The sequence below is a fragment of the Balaenoptera acutorostrata genome, chromosome 2 (assembly GCF_949987535.1).
Source record: "Balaenoptera acutorostrata chromosome 2, mBalAcu1.1, whole genome shotgun sequence".
Taxonomy (NCBI): domain Eukaryota; kingdom Metazoa; phylum Chordata; class Mammalia; order Artiodactyla; family Balaenopteridae; genus Balaenoptera; species Balaenoptera acutorostrata.
In genome coordinates, this window is record NC_080065.1 from 171,288,952 (window position 1) to 171,305,070 (window position 16,119).

The window sequence follows — 16,119 nt, forward strand, 5'->3', positions numbered from 1 at the left end:
GGACTTTCCATCTGCCTCCTTTCTTATAATTTGCCAAATTCTCAAATTTGTCTTTTATTTCCTTGAGCATTGTTATTTTAAAAGCTGTATCTGTATCAGCTTTCTCTGATCCCTGAGTATGTCACCAATACCTTGCATTAGATTCCCTCCATCCAAATACTTAGAGTGGTTTATATGTTCCTGGTTGGAACCTGACTGTCACACTGCTATCTGCCAAGCTCTCAGCCCTGCACCTTATAACTTTCTACAGAATTCTTTCACAGCCTTTCCTTAGACTTTTTAAATCTTTTAGCAAAAGGGAACTTGGTTCAAGACCTTTAGAAGTTGTGGTCCAAGTAACTCACTGCATATTTTATACCATAATTTATTTAACCAGTCACCTAATGATAAACACTTCAGTTGTTTCCAGTTTTTTCTAGTATAAACAGTGCTGCAATAAAATATACTTCCTTACCCTCAGCAGAATTGCTAAGAAAAATTTGCTTTTAAATTTTTGATAGATATTGTAAAATTGCCTTCCAAAAATATTACAACTTATAATTCCAGTCATGGTGTGTGAAACTTTCTGTTTCCCATACCTTCACCAACACTAGGTGTTACACACGTTTTTCACCTTTGCCAAGCTGATATTTGACAAATGGTATCATGCTGGGTTGTTTTTTATTTTCAAAATTAAAAAAAAATCTTGAAATAGTCTCAAAGAAAAATGGAAATTATAGTTTAAAACTGTTTTTTTCCCTGAATCATTTAAGAATTAAGTTCCTCATTAATCAAACATCAAACAAGGCACCTCATTACATCTGAATACTTTTAGTGTATATTTCCTACAAGCAAGGACTTCCTACATCACCACCACACAACCATCAAAATCAGGAAATTAACACGGATTCATTACTATGAATGCTCTGACTCCATCCAGATTTCTTTAATTGTTCCAATAATGTCCTTTGGAATAAAAAGATCCAGTTTAGAATTGTGCATTGCTAATTCATTTTTGCTTCTTTGTAGTTTCTTTCGATCTAGAATAGAGCCTTAGTCCTATTCTCAAACTTGAGCAAGTGTCAGAATCACATGGATGGCTTGTTAAACACAGACTGCTGGGTCCCAGAGTTTCTGATTCAGCAGGTCTGGGTTGGCTGAGAATTTGCATTTCTATTAGTTCTTAGGAGAGGCAGATTCTGTTGGTCTGGGGACCACATTTGGAGAACTGCTGTTCTAGAACCTCTCCACATTAAAGTCCTCCACCCCTGACTTGTCCCCGAGAGTTCACGAGGCAGTCAATAGGCTTGTGCATAAGGTGGAAAGTCAACACATAGTCTTGTCTTCTTAAAATTTAAAATAATGCTTCATACCATTAATAGGTACTTCTTTAAAAAAGGAATTACCAAATTTGGTTGTATTAGTTTCCACTTGCTGCTGTAACAAATCTCCAAAATTTGGTGGCTTAAAACAATATAAATGTATTATCTTAGAGTTCTGGAAATCAGAAGTCTGAAATGGGTCTGAAATCTGAAATTGTGCTAAAATCAAGGTATCAGCAGGAGTTGCATTCTTTTTGGAGGCTTTAGAGGAGAATCCATTCCTTGCCTTTTTTAGCTTCTACAGGCTGCCTGAGTTCCTTAGCTCATGGCCCCCTTCCATCTTCAAAGCAAACGATGGCCAGACAAGTCTTTCTCATGCTGCATCACTCTGATACTGACTAACTCTCCTGCCTCCCTCTTTCACTTATAAGGACCCTTGTGATTACACTGGACCCAGGGGGATAATGCAGAATAACTACCTCATTTCAAGGTCCTAAACATCTGCAAAGTCCCTTTGCCATGTAAGGTAACATATTCACAGGTTCTAAGGATTAGGATGTGGACATCTTTGGGGTCCATTTTTCTGCCTACCACAGTGGTGAAAACCACTAGCTGTGTATCAAACTCTGTTCTCTCCTGTGGGCACACAGCTAGACTAACATCTTCCAGCCCTTTTTATAGTTGGTTGAGGACACATGACTAAGATCCCTCCAAAGGAATGTGAACAGAAATGTGTGTTCCTTCCATGCCAGGTCCATGAGAACTTCCTTTGCATGCTCTGCATGTTCTTCCCATTTTCTCTAGACCTTAGAGGATGATGGAGCCTGTGTGCCTAAATGATCACCAAGAGGGGAACTAACCACTGACCTGAATACCCATCCTGGACTGCTAAGGGTGCAAGAATTAAATTTCTATAGCATAGAGACTACCCTGTAAAGCCATTGTATTTTGAGTCTACTTGTTATAGAACTTAGTCAGTCCTAACTAATACACTAACAAATGAGCATATTTCTTTTTTTTTTTTTTGAATTTTATTTTATTATTTTTTATACAGCTGGTTCTTATTAGTTATCTATATTATACATATTAGTCTATATATGTCAATCCCAATCTCCCAGTTCATCCCACCACCAGAGAATATTTCTTGATTCTCAATGCCCATTTTTCATAAGACCTAACCTCCTATTTCCCTAAGAAGACTGAGGTCATCTGAAATAGGCAAACACAATTTTTCACCTCTCCCCTTAAAACATTTATCGTGCAACAGGTACAGGGCAGGTACACTACCAAGATCTGTGATGCCTGCTTTTTTTTGTCTCTTTGAGCATACTTTACGTTCTTTCTTGTTGCCTTTTCTAAACCAGGTCCCCTTCCTTCAACTTTACTCCCCTCCCCACCTTCTCAACTTTCTCCTCTCCACTGGCTCCCTGGCTTCCACTTTCAAACATGCTGGCTTTGACCCCAGTGTTAAATCAGCCTTCCTTTACTCTGTTGTACCCTGAAATACTTCTCTTTTCATGTGCTTCCTTGCACTGTCAGACTTCAGGGAAGAGTGGATGACAGCTGGGACCTCACTTTTCTCCCGCTCTACACCTCTTTTCCACCATTCAATCAGGTTTCCACATCTGCTTATCTAACTGAAATTTCCTGAGCCCCTCCTTGGTGCTAGGGATGAGGAAAGAGTGAGAGGGTTGCTACCCTTATGCTGTTTCATTCCAGTATGTAAAAGCATTAGATGGTCATGACAATGACAGGGAGACAAGTAAGCAATGGTGGTAGAAATGATAGAAATCCAGAGGTAGGAGGGAGTGGAGACTGACCTGGTTTGGAGGCTCAGGGAAGGACAAAATGAAGAGGCAGTGTTCAAGCTGACAGATGAGGGCTGATGGCTGAGGTTGAGTAGGTGTTAGCCAAGCAAAGGAGGAGGGAGAAATTTACAGGTAGATGGACGCACAGCTAGAGAAAGACTGACTTTGGAAGGCACCAGCAAGCACACATGGTAATTGGGGTCAAGGACAGGTGTGAAAGAGAGAAGGAGAGTGCTCTGGGGACGGGGTAGGGGGTGGGGGCTAGGAGCTGGTGGTGGGGTAAGGAGAGGAGTTGTTAGGGAGCAAAATGAGGCATGGGGGGTTTGGGGGGTGCTCCTGAAGTCATAGCTCAGACCCCAATCCCTGCCCCTGCACTTTCGGAGCCTCCAGAAGTGCAATCCAGACCACCCTGCTCCCTGCTCCACAGCTCTAGGAAGCAGGGGACTCAGATTTTGACTAAAGGCCCATTCTAGCTTATCAAACCATGAGAGAAACCAAGAAGGAGGATGAGAACTGCGGCTCCTTTTCTCCTAGCTTGTTCTCCAATGATTTTTCCCCTGGCTGCCCTGTCTCCTGCAGAGAAGAGGGCCTGCATGTGCGGGGCTGCTAGCCAGGAAGCCCTGGATCTGATTCGCTCTCCTGAGGGCCTAAGCGCCAAGCTATCCTGGGGCTGCCCCACAGGGATCCCAGATACGGGAGTGAGGAGGAGGGTGAGCACTGCGGAAGAGCGCTTGGCGCATAACGACCCCACCCGTATCCTGCATTTAGCTACAAACACCAGCATAGTTTTTAACAGCTCAAGGCCATGTCCCTGAGGATGACTACTCCAGCCCCCTGAAGTCCCTGCCTGGGAAAACTCAAAAGAATGTTCTGTTTGTTCCAGCCAACACTTGAAGATAGGGTCCCTGTCTCCCAGTCTCTGTAGGAGGGTAGGAGCCTAGCTTCCATAACTGTCAGCTAGCAAATCCCAATAGCTTAATCACGCTTTTTGTTTGTTTCCATTTCCCTAACTCTGCTCCCACCCTTCCTCATTTCCTCCTCCCTCCTCCCTCATTCTCCCTTTAAAATGCCCAGTTTTACACAAATTGAAGTAGAGTTTAGTTTACACTGGGCCCTCTTCCCTATTGCAATAGTTATCGAATAAAATCTGTCCTTACTGCTTTGATTAGCATCTAGCTTTATCTTTGACAGCTGGAAAGTAGTATTTCACCCACCTCCCCCATCACCACCAATTAGGATGGTGATCGATGCTTTAAGTGAGATCTTAAATGAAGGTAGTTTAGACAAGATGAAGGTCTGAAACAGCAGCTCAGAGCTGCTATGGTGGCTCTGCAATCTTCAGGGACTCAGGCTCCCATTATCTTGTTACTCAGCCTTCTCTTGTGCTGATTCCTTCCTGTGGGCCAAGGAGGCTACCCCAGATCCAGCCATCTGATCTGCTTTCCAGTCAGCAGGAGTTGGAGGAGCAGGATGTGACAGGCACACTTGGCTCAAGGGGAGATCAGCATTTGCCTTGAGGGGAGTCCTGGAAATGGGGTGGGGGCAGCCATGAGACCTGACAAATACCATTCTCATGTCAGAAGAAGAGCCAGATATGGGGATAACTAGCCCCCCCTCCCGTCCCACCTCACCTAGTACCTCTGAGGACAGTGGGTGAAGGGGGACTTTGGTGGTAATTACTGGGGGAGAGTGAAGATGTAGCACATCCACTGTGAAGACATTTCATAAGGAAACCCAGTAACTGCCCTTGAAGCAAAATGGAATTTTTCAATCTTGGTATTCTTATTTTCTCCTGAGGTTGAGAACTGTTAGGTATGAGTGGGGAAGAGAGATTGCGTGGGGGGAGGGTGGGAAAGCAGATGAACTTCCTATGTGAGGAGGTGGAGCCTGGCTTTGGACAGTATCACCACTCACCTCAGATTCCCCTGACTGAGTCAGAATGGCCATGGCCAGGGGTTCAGGCATAGTTCCAAGTTGTAACAAGTGCTTTCGGCTGAGTCACCTCACTGATTTGAGCGTCTCTCTTCTTTTTAAGCAGAAAAACTGATTTCTCAGATAGAAATTTAGATAGAAACCTCAAATAGGTGATAGGGGATCTTCTCAGGTAGAGAATAGAAAACTGGGGTGTTGCCCACTGGGTCAGATTCTTATGAAGGATTTGAATAACCTCCAAAGAATTAGGTATGGCAGAGACTCCTAGCTACTCAGAGACACCCAGTCTTGCCTTCTTCCACGTAGTAATCAGATCCCTCCCCGCAGTTTTTGGCAGGGCATGTGCCCAGCTTCCCTTCAAGCTTTTGGACAAAGGGATGTGAGCAGAAATGAAGGACAACTTTCAGGTAGTGTCCTTAAAAAAAAAAGCTTTTTAGCCCTCTGCTTCTTCTGCCCCTTCCACCTGGCTGGGAAAGGGGACAACTGAAGTGGCACTGGAGTGACATCTTGGATCCACAGGTGGATGCCATGTATTGATGATGCCAATGCCAACATTCCTTCCTCAGTACCCAATGACCTTGTGGAGCAGTTCAGCTAGTGCTCTGTACCGTCTACCTGCCCATCTCTGTACTGTTACCTAAAAGAGAAACGGAGGCCTGTCTTGTTAAAGCCAATGTGTTTGGGGTCTTTTTGTACAAGTGGCTTAGCCAGTTGCCTAACTAGAAAACCAAGTCTAAAAGGAGCACTGTTTGATACCCTCTACGTTACTTACTCCAAGCCTTCAGCAACACTCAACTTATGAAAGACCATGTTGCTTGTTATGACACATGTCCCCATGTGGCTTTGGCCCACTTTTAAAGCTTCCTCATTTTCACCCCAATGGAGAAATCTGTAGCCTGGCTGGATGAGAGTATCAGAAAAGTTGGTTTGTCCAATCAGTCAGATGCTAATTTATAAACTGACACAGGAACACAAAGCAAATTAGTAGAAAATATGATTTCTGTTCCTTTTTCTCCTTGCATCATTTCCTGCCAACTCCCACCTTTTCTTTATTCTTATCACTCTTCCTCACTTCTCTTTCCCCTTGGTTTTTCTCTGGAGTGCCTAAATAAGTTGTTCAAACGTGTGCCATTCCATGGGTCATCAATGATGGCTCATGGAAAAGTAGGAAGGCAAAGCATCCAGGACACAGCTGACTGCTGGCAACTCAAGAGCCAGGAGATGGTGAAACCACATGAGAACTATACACTGTAGCAGGGAATTTTCTTCTTGTTGATACACTGCTCAGTTTCAGAAGGAAAACAAAAAGGGTGGAGAGTCACCTGCAAATAAAAAGCATCAGTAAAAATACTGATATGTAGAGTGTTCAATGAACCTTCTTTTCAAATTGAAAACTTAATAATTGTCACCATTTGTCAGGCATAAGTCTAGGTGTCTCACATATATGATCTCTTAATTTTTACAGATCCACTCAAGGTAACCATTCTTATTCCCATTTTACAAATTAGAAAACTTGAGTTCAGATGAGTAAGATTTGGGATTTAAACCCACCTTTGACTTTTCCCCCCCATATCACTCTGCCTCCCACTTTAGATAAGAAATATAAAATGTTAAAAACTAGCCTTGGAAGATGTGATGTTTAAGTTCATGTGTCAGTTTGGCTGGGCCATGGTGCCTAGATATTTGGTTAAACATTATTTTGGATGTTTCTGTCAGAGTCTTTTTGGATGAGATTTACAAATTGATTGACTTTAATATGGGTGGGCCTTGTCCAATCAGCTGAAGGCCTGTATGGAACAGAAAGACTGACCTCCCCTGAGCTAGAAGGAATTGTGCCAGCTGTGAGCCTTTGGACTTGGACTGCAACATCAACTCTTCGCTGCAGCTCTTCAGCCTGCTGGCCCACCCTGCAGATTTTGGGCTTGCCAGCCTCTATAATTGCATGAGCCATTTCCTTAAAATCAATCACTCTCTTCTCCTTTTCTTCCTCCTCCCTCCTCCCCCTCCTCCTCTTCCCCCTCTTCCCCTTCTTCTTCCTCTTCCTCTTCTTCTCCTCCTCCTCCTCTCCCCATCCCCCTCCTCCTCCTTCTCCTTCTTCTTCTTCTTCCTCTCTCTCTCTCTCTCTCTCTCACGCACGATAAGTAGATAGATAGATAGACAGACAGACAGACACATGCTCTTTATTCTGTTTCTCTGGAGAAGCCCAACAAATACGAGGAGGAGAGAGAATTATAAAATGGAGGGAAGAAAACTGTTCTCAGAAATGAATGGTGGTAGATTGCAACCGACAAGAATCAGAGAGAAAGTGAAGGAAGTTGATTTACTGCTGTATGCTGCTCTGAACTGCTTTCCTGCAAATTTCAGGGATTACTCTGAGGATGGCACAGCCACACACATACTCAGGAGGTAAGTGAGCTAATCTAAAAAGGCCGAGGCCAGAGCAGAGTCCTCTCCTAGTTTATAACTATGCATCTGTGGCAGAGTTCCTCTTCCTGGCTTTGTAGGAGGACTACTATTCCCACTTGCCTTTGCAGTTAAGGGTGACCATGTGACTGAGTTCTGGCCAAGGAAATGTGGATGGTGTGATATAAGCTACTTCCTGGCTTGGTGCATAAAAAATTCTGTAATCTTCCAGCTCTCTCTTACACTGTTCCAGAAACCTGGGAAGTTTATATTTCAAAATTAGTTGACTAGAAGATGTAGGAGGGCCACCGGCACCATATTAGACTTTGCATGAGCAAGAAATAGACCTTTAAGCACATTGACTCACTGAGATTTGGGGTTTATTTGTTCCCTTCTCTAGGCTACTCTGTCCTAAGGAAGGCAACATCCGTTAGTCTCTGTCTTGCTTTTGCCCATTGTCACTTCCTCCAAGGCCTAGCACAATGCCTGGCACAGAGAAGACACTCAGTAAATACTTGTTGAATGAATGAATGAATGGTGTACTAGCTAACTATGGTTCTAAGATGCCATAACAGAGATGCAAAAATCCAGCAGTGTAAATGACAATTGTGTAACAGTCCAGAGGTAGGACTGGCAAGACAGCTGTGCCATCTGCCTCTGGGCCAGATGACTGCTGCAGTCCCACCATGCCCCCAGGTGATGGGCAGGGGAAAGACAGGGCATTCCCAATCCTTACAAGGGCAAGGCTGCACACATTGCTTCCCCTCATATCCCTTTGGCCAAAACTTAGTTGCAAGGACACACCAAGCTGCAAGGAAAGCTGAGGTCAATTGAATGATCTGCATGCAATTCTTCCTCTCCTCCCTGCTCTTGGCGATGTTCACCAGGATGGAGAGTACTTCACTACCCCACTGATTTTGGGCTTCGGCCAGAGGCATATGTGGCAGAAGTGACAGTATATCAGTTCTGAGCCAAGGCCTTAAATGGCCCCTTGTGTTTCTGTTCGCCCTTCTGGCACAGCTGCCACCCTACATTGAGAAGAGCCTGCCCCAGGTAGCCATTGGTCCAGAGGATGAGAGACAACTGGAGCAGCCCTAAATCAGTTCATAGCCTGAAGCAGAGATGCCTCTGCTGACCTGAAAGAAAAATAAATGGCTTTTTTGGGAAGCTACTGAGATTTTGGGGTTGCGTATTATGCAACATTAATGCAGCAGAAACCTAATGCTGTGGTCATGAACTCAGCCTTAACTGAAGAGTTCTACTATTAAATAGGGGGAAATGGGCATTATTAGTGTACTATGACCATTCTGTGGGTATAAGAAGGACCCCTCCCTGAATGGAGCAGAAACAGCCTGACCTGTGGGGGACTCCTTTATGAGTCCAGAGCATTGCCTAGCCAGCCTAGTTAGCATGAATATAATGTGAGGTGGCACGCTTTCCTGGGACTCTGTCATGGGTGCAGGCACTGAAGGTCGGCTGACCTGGGGGCAGTCACCTTGGTGAGAGCAGAAGGGGGTGTGGGGGTAGCAATTCTGTCTGGAGGCATCTTGGGAGTGTAAGTTGTGGGTAGGAGGAATGGTGATAATAGAAAACTCTGTCGAAACAAATGCAATAGTCACATTAACAAAAAAAGTTTGGGAGGAGTTTTCCCCATGAGTCAAGAGGTGCTGCTAATAACAGAAGCCTGAAATAACTGTGTATATTACTACATTAGTTAATTCATGTCTATCTGTTGCCAATACAGCTGTAGAGAATGATGCTATTCCTATCTGAATCCTATACAAGATTTGCAATGCATGGAAAAGATAACTGATGCCTCTATCAGATCAATCAAAATTTACGTCTAAAATACATTTTCTCCATGGTGCCTCGGTGCCTCAATACTCACAGTTTGCACCCTGGAAAGGTTTTTCAAAGGAAGCAGCTCTGTACTGCTTGCTGGTTATTCTGCCAACTAAGAATTGAGGTGTGCGTAATGGCATCAAATTTTTTCTCCTTGGGAAATTGCTAGAGACCTGCAAGAGGTAAAAAGCTTTTGAAAGCATAGCAATTTGGGTGTGACTATCCATTTTGAGGTGGATGAATTAATCCCTGATAAAGTATTGGCTGCTTACTGGAAACTGAGGAAAATAAAACAAGGTTTAAAACATTTCTTCAAATGTGAATATATCCTACATTTTACCTAGAATTTTTCGGTATTTATCTCCCGACATTTTATTGTGAAAATTTAAAAACACTTAACAAGTACATTATGCCTTCCATCTAGATACAATGGTTGTTAATGTTTTACCATATTTGCTCTCTCTCCTTCTTCCCTACCCTCCAACCACACATACACCAAGACACATCAGTTTTGAAACTAAGTTGTCAGTATGACATCATGATCCTTAAATACTTCAGCATGAATCTCCTAAGAATTAGGACATTCACCTGTATAACAACAATGCCACTATCACACCTAAGAAAATTAACAATCATTCTACAATCACAACTAATATCCAAGCCATATTTAAATATATATATATATTTTTTATACAGCAGGTTCTTATTAGTCATCCATTTTATACACATCAGTGTATACATGTCAATCCCAATCTCCCAATTCATCACACCACCACCCCCACCATCCGCCGCCGCTTTCCCCCCTTAGTGTCCATACGTTTTTTCTCTACTTCTGTGTCTCAGTTTCTGCTCTGCAAACCGGTTCATCTGTACCATTTTCTAGGTTCCACATATATGCGTTAATATACAGTATTTCTTTTTCTCTTTCTGACTTACTTCACTGTGTATGACAGCCTCTAGGTCCATCCACATCTCTACAAATGACCCAAGTTCGTTCCTTTTTATGGCTAATATTTCTTTGTATATATGTGCCACATCTTCTTTATCCATTCGTCTGTCGATGGGCACATATTTAAATATTTTTAATTGCCCTTAAAGACTTCTGTGCAGTTTTGCCTGTAATCTAGTCAAGGTTTGTGGACTCTGTCTGGAGGTTAACCTAGAAAATCTCCCCCACCTTAACTTCTGTTTGGTTTTGACTTATGACATCGACTTTTGAAGAGTCCAGGCCAGGGATTTATAGAGAGTTGCCCATTCTTCATTTGTCTGATTGTTTCCTGACGGTGTTCTTTAACTTTTTCTTTTATGCCTGTATTGCCCTTAAAATGGAAATTCAGTCTAGAGGCTTGATTAGTTTTGGGTTAAAGGTCATTTGCAAGAATGCTTCAGAGGCATCTCGTGAAGAGGTTCACATGTTGGGTTTTTCTACTACTAGTGATGCTAAAGGTGATGACTGGGTTGAGAAAGTGACCGCCATACTTCCATGGAGAAGCACTGGCCTGGGAACAGAGACTGAGGCAAAGTTTACATGCTAGTGTTTTATGATGGGTACGATCCCATGGGAGCCAAAAAGGGGAAAAAGAACGCAAAAAAGGAGGGAAACGAATAAAAGGTGGTTCATTGCTGAGCTGGCGATGGCTTCATAAGCAGCCTGGCTGGTCACTTGGTCATGTGGGACATCTTTAGAGTTGCCGTGTGACACTATTACATCCTGGAGGACTCCTCCAGGATAAAGTCTGTTGGGTGTTGATGTACCTGTACTTCTGGACTGTGTTACTAGGTGCTTCTGGGCAGCCACTGGAAAAACCAGGGCCTCCGTGGGTCCTGCTACATTGGACCTGGCCATGGGAGCAGCTGCAGCTTCGGCCCTGGAAGGTGTAATGACAGCCTTGCCAAAGCAGAGACGTCTGTCATTGTAGGAGATGAGGTGACAAGGTGGAGGCTGGAGCCTTACAACCATCACTGGGGCCAGTTTACCCAGCAATCAGGGCAAGTGGGTCCTGAGGGACAGGCAAGGCCAAATGCATTTGTGGGGGTGGGTATACATTGCATCGGGTACCAAAGGAACATCTTCCCCTTTGAAAGTAATAATGATCTGTGGAGTGGTACTTCGCCCCTGTGGGAATAACCTATTGCCCAACCACATTTCATGTAGTGATTGTAGTACCCATTTGATTATTCTTGCCTGTGCCAGTTATTATATTGGGAGATGCAAGGTAAGGGGGCTAGTTGGACTCATTGCCACAAGAGTGTTGTTTCTAGGCTCTTTCAGGAACACAACTAGGAGACCATATATACATATATATATGGTGGGGGGAATATGAATTGTATGAGTTCATATTGTCATTGGCATTCAACATAACAGTGTTTTTTCTTAAATTCTCTTTTATTTTTTTCCCTCTTATACTGGAAATTCCTTGTTCCCAATAATATTACTGTATGTACAGTCAGAGTAGAGTGTTCAGGTGACCCCAAATAAGTTTCTTTTTCATTGTTGTTTGAATAACCAATTTTACATAGAGTTGGGCCATTTGTTTCTTTTAAGGTCCAACTTTAGGGCATTTTTCCTTTACGATTTACTCTTATTTCTGAATATGTAAACTACATGGTTCAAAAACCAATACTGTATAAACACGTTTAGTCAGAGAAGTCTCACTCCCATGAATATCATGTCCACCCTGTTCCAAGCTACCCCTTATAGGGAACCATTTTTATTAGTTTCTGGTTTCTCCTTTCCTATACTTTTTTTTTTTTTGCAAAGATAAGCAAATACATATGTACATCTTAATTTCCGCTTCTTTCTTATACAAAATGTGGCACAGTATATATCGTCTTGCTTTTTTTCTCTTAGTATATATCAAAGGACTCATTCCATACTTTAAGGTTCATAGATAACTTAAATGCTAAAGTTTTCTAGCTGTTTACTATCTATCTATCTATCTATCTAGTCTATCTCTCTCTATATATCTCAAGTGTATTAGAGTAGGCTAGTCAATGCTGCAGTAACAAGTAAACCCCCAAATCTTAATGGCTTTACAAAGAAAGGTTGATTTCTTGCTTACATAAAGTCTTATGTGGGTTGGGCAATCTTCCTTTGTCTTGTAGCCATATGAGCTAAAACATGTGCCCCCATGGTAGCCAGGTTAGGTAGCCAGGCCTAGAAATAGCCCACACCACAGCCCAGTCACACAGCCCCAAACTAACTACAAGGGACGTTGAAAATGTGGTGTCAAGTTCATAAAGAGGAAACAGAAATGGAGTTTGGTGAATATATAGCATTGTCTCTCCCATGCCAGGCTTTATATTTATTCTCTCATATAAACCCACAACAGCTCTACAGGTTAGGTACTTTGATTTTTCCCATCTTACATTTAAGGATGTAGAGGCTCCAAGGCCTTATGTGCCTGTCAAAATCACAGTGTTCCTGTGTGTCAGAATTAGTTTCAAATCCTGGTGTATCTGCCTCCAAAGCCTGTACATTCCATGGCCAACCAGCATCATCCACTGAAAAAAGCATGGCAAATCCATTTCATCCACACATAAATGCAAAATTTGGAGAAACAGAGGTTGGAGCAATTGGTACAGGACAATAAGTATTTATACTTAAGATTTATAAGCTATTTTCCTACAAAAGAGTTCAAGATAAAAATTAAATCCCTGGATCAATAAAGACTAAAACATCACAGGACACAATGTTTTAGTAACAGTGGATGATAAAATAGCTTTATTTATAATTTTTGAATCAAGAGCTAATTGTTATAGGAATTTTTTAAAAATTCAAAGTGAAACTGCAAACATTTTTTCTTCCTCTTTCTAAGTAAAAGCATCATATATTCTTTGCATGAGAGAAATTATGACTCTTTCAAAACCATTTAGGGTAGCTTTGGGGAATTATCCCAAGTAATCTCCATTTATTTCAAAGTCGAAAAGCCTTCCCTTTAGAGGAGGAAATAAAACAAATGTGAAAAACCACTATGGCCATTTGGACAGTGCCTTTAGTTCCACATTAACACTTATATTTAATGCCTAAGATTGGGTACAACAATATATGATTCCAATATATGCTTTTAGTAAGTGATTACAGCAAAATGAACCACACTGGGAACTCTAAATGATTTAAATGAAGCATTGGCCATCTATATGCAGAGACTGCAGATTCCATGAAAAGATAAGGTGGTTCCAGAGGGTGATTTTTCCAGAACAAGGCAAAGCTTACCCTATCCTGTGAGTGTGAAACCAAATCATCCTGGCTGTTGATCCAATACAGTTTTCACAATAATGCCCTGTAAGTCTCAACATCATATCAGTACCTTTCAAACATTTTGGACCCTGACTACAGTAAGAAACATCATTAACTATGTACACACACAGTGACTCACAGACACAGAAGATTTTTTTGAGATAAAATGCAGGCAGTACACTCTGATCGCCTCCCCTAACCCACCCTACCCCCTACTCAAAATGCTGGCATGACCTGGGTTCACAACTTGTAGGAGTTGTGACCCGCAGTTTGAAACCCCTGAGCTATTGCCTATTGCTTTGGCTGGCCAGTCAAACTAGACTGTGTAGAATATGTCTTTTCTCTTTTTGTCTCACAGCTCCCAGAGGGAAGAGGGACCCAGTGCTTGGAGAGGGAACTGTCACCTGGGAGTTAGTAACCAAATCCCAGGGCCTGGAGAAGTCAGCACCATTTGTGGAAGCTCCCACTTTTGCCAAGACATGACAAGACCCTACTACTTTAATACCATCTTCAAAATGTTGAGGTTCACTTAGCATGTTGTCCTGTTACTAGAAATGCCAGATTTAGCAAAACAAATTTTAAAAAAAAGGACACTCAGTTAAATTTGAATTTCAGATAAACAAGGAATAGTCTTTTTTAGTGTAAGTATATCTCATGCAGTAACAATTATTCCGTTTGTCTTTTTTTAGTGTAAGTATGTCTCATACAATAGCAATTATTCCTTGGTTGTCTTTTTTTAGTGTAAGTATGTCTCATGCAATAACAATTATTCCTTGTCTGAAGTTCAAATTTAACTGGGTGTCCAGTATTTCATCTGGCAACTCAACTGGTTGCACGCCCTGTCCCTTTACTTTGAAGGTCCTCAATCTGATGGATGGATCTAGGCTGGACAGGATGTGGGCACTGCTGCTGGGAGGAAGGGGGGACACCTAGTTCAGTCTCCTTCTGCTCCCCTCAATTTTCATTGCTGGCTTCACACCCTGCAGCCCCCTGAAGGGTTCCCTCATCTGGAGGGCAGTGTATTTCAGTGGATTGGCAAGGTGGCACAAACCCTGCTCCTGCTGTGTCCACTTGACTCCTCGGTCCTCCTGGACCTTGGCATGCCAAACCTCTGGGATATATGCTGTCCCACTGCCACCTCTAGCTCAGTGGCAAAGGGACAGTCACCAGCCCTATCCAGCTGTTGAACAGAACCCCAGTCTGTCCTTCGTGTAGTCACTCCAGTCTCTGCAAGTGATCTGCTCAGTGAGGAAGAGCCCACTGGGAGGACAGGAACTCTCTTCCTACTTCACTCCTCCAGAGCCTACATCCCCAAGCCCCCTCTGCCTCCCCTTGCCTCCAATTCTATACATTCCAAAGGAAAGCCTTGCCTCTCCATCGAAGCACACTCTCTGTCCCACGTAGGCCAAGTCTACTCATCCCCTCAGAATTAGGACCACTGGACTTGGTTTTTCTTCTCATTTCCCCTTCCCCACCCCACCAGCAGAAAATTGGTTAGTTAGAAATGGCTCACAAATGGATGGTTTAGTGAAGTGATTCGATCTTCCCTGCCTCCCTGCTGTTCCCAGTGGTTCCCTTAATGTTTGATTACCAAGAAGGACAAATGTCACCTCCTGGTCAAAGCTTCAGGTTGAGTTCTGAGCTCTGGGGCTTTGCAGGGCCTCCCTCCATGGCCTGGGTTGTGTTGTGAGGCTGTTGACCTGTCTGTTTCTTCAATGGGCTGTGAGCAGCCCGAGGACAGGCGCTCCACACTTGTGGAATCACACATGAAGTGGAGTCCGCTGTAGCTGGACAGAGAGGGGCAGTTGAAATGTATGGGCCATAGTCCTTGGTATACCTTCTGTTTGCTTTCATCAAACTTTTTCAGTAAACACGCCTTCTTCCCTCTGACTACCAAGACCCAGCGAGACCTGCTGCCCAGGTAACAGTTCCTTCTGGGGCCTTCTCTCCCTTTGTTAACACTTACTTATCCAGACCTTTCTGCCAGGACCATCTGGGTCTTCCAAAGTGGCATTTAAAAAAATAAATAAACGATTCATTGCTAATGTGTAAATGATTGTCATTGGGATACATTTGAAATTTTGTATTTTAAAGAAACTAACAGGTATTATTTAGTTCTGCTATACGTGCCTCACATTGTTAGTGTCACGTAAGGTTAAGACAGAAGTTCCTGCATTCAAGAGTCATACTGGAAGACAAGATTTAAATATATAAAAACCCATTTTAAAATGACCCAAAGAGACTAGTAGGTAATAAAATGCATTTCAAGTGGCTTATAAAGGTCATATAATGACACTGTGTGTCGTCATCTGTGGAGGACTTGATAAGGTTATTCCTGAGGTTTCTTTATTTGTTCCAAATAAATCACCAAGTAGATCTTTCAAATTTTATAATGTATAATAAAGTAACATGATATGGTACTCACTATATGCCAGGCACCATTGCTGGCAACTCCTTCAGTCTTTACAAGAATACCATGAGGTGGCCATTATTCGTTTCCCATTTGGCAGGTGGGGGAAACTTAGGCATTGAGAGGTTAAAGAATTGCCCACGGGCACAGAGCTTTGTGGTGGAGCTGGCAGTTGAATCCAAG